The sequence below is a fragment of the Mycteria americana genome, unplaced genomic scaffold, assembly GCF_035582795.1.
Source record: "Mycteria americana isolate JAX WOST 10 ecotype Jacksonville Zoo and Gardens unplaced genomic scaffold, USCA_MyAme_1.0 Scaffold_39, whole genome shotgun sequence".
Classification (NCBI taxonomy): Eukaryota; Metazoa; Chordata; class Aves; order Ciconiiformes; family Ciconiidae; genus Mycteria; species Mycteria americana.
This window is the reverse complement of record NW_027445626.1, coordinates 1,542,870-1,544,257: the sequence shown is the minus strand read 5'-3', so window position 1 is coordinate 1,544,257 and position 1,388 is coordinate 1,542,870.

Here is a 1,388-nt window from a genome sequence, read left to right as displayed (position 1 = left end):
TATCCCCACGGGCTGCGCAAGGCTGGGGGTGTGCAGGTCTGGCCCTGCTGGGTCATTCGCCATCCCACCGCACAAGGCACCTTCTCCCACCCCAACGGCCACCTGCCCCCTGCCCATGCACACCTGCACACTGTGCCCAGCCCTGCACAGGGCACCCGCTCTTCCCCAGCCCAGCACCCCCTGAACAGCCCCGTGTACACAGCCCTGCAGCTTCCCATGCAAACCACCTGCCCTGCCACCATCCAAACCCACCCCCACCCCCAGGGCTTTCCCTGTTCCCACCGAGACCATTCCAGTGATCCCCACACCCACATCCCCTCCTCGCCCCTGGTGTCAGCCCAGCCCTGCACTGGGACAGGCCCCCCAGGAAGGATGTCTCTCGACGCAGATGCCCCCGTCCCCTTCTCTCTGCGGGGCACAAACTGCCCTCATGGGCTCAGGGCTCCCCTGGAACAAGGGGGCAGTGAGCAGCACACAAAGCCTCTGGGGTACCCCAGGGGTTGGCAGTGCCCTGGGGATCTCTGCCTGCTGCCATCCCCAGCTAGGCCACCACCGGCTCCAGAGGCACAGTGCTGGGGAACAGGGGGTCCCCAAAGGCTACCCCAGGACAGGGTGTCTCTGCGTCCAGCCAGGCACAGGCTGCCCCAAACACCGGAGCCCTGGAAAAGGACATGCTCTCTCCCACCCAGACAGGCAGGCACAGGCTCCATGGACTTGAGCACCTTCTGGCCCTCACCTCAGTAGCACCTGCAAAGAAACCCCATTCCCGGACACATCCCGATGGCCATGCTGCTACCCGCTGGGCCTGGGCTGGGGGACAATGGAACTGGCACTTACCGCTGCACAGCTGTACCCAGAGGAGCAGCCCCAGCATCCGAGGGGACAGGACTCCCTCTGTGCCCATCCTGAGCCTCCTGCCCTGCCAGCACATCCCTGCTCTGCCTCACGCCCTGCCACGGCTCCTGGGGACTCCTGGGGACAATGACGACAGCAGGGCAATATATCTCTGCAGATGCCAGCCCAGCTACAGGACGAGCCAATCAAAGCAGCATGGCCTTTTTCAACATTATCGGGAGCTATCTCCCCTCCGACACAGCCCGGCCCTCCAATGAACTTCTCCAGCGCCATTCATGACCATATATGAGAGACGGCTCTGCTACAGGTGTCACGTCACCGTGGTGGGGGGCCGTCACAGGACAGGGCTGCTTGTGTGGGGGTAAATGGATTTTTCACCCCCTCAACCCTGCTTTCTCAACCAGGAGCACTGAGCATCTCCTATGCCAGGCACAGACAAGAGCCCAAGGTGAGAGTGTCCAGCCACCCTCGTGCCGTGGGAAGCACAGGGCTGGGGCTGCGCCGGAGGCTGTGTCAGGAAGGGAGGGAAACAG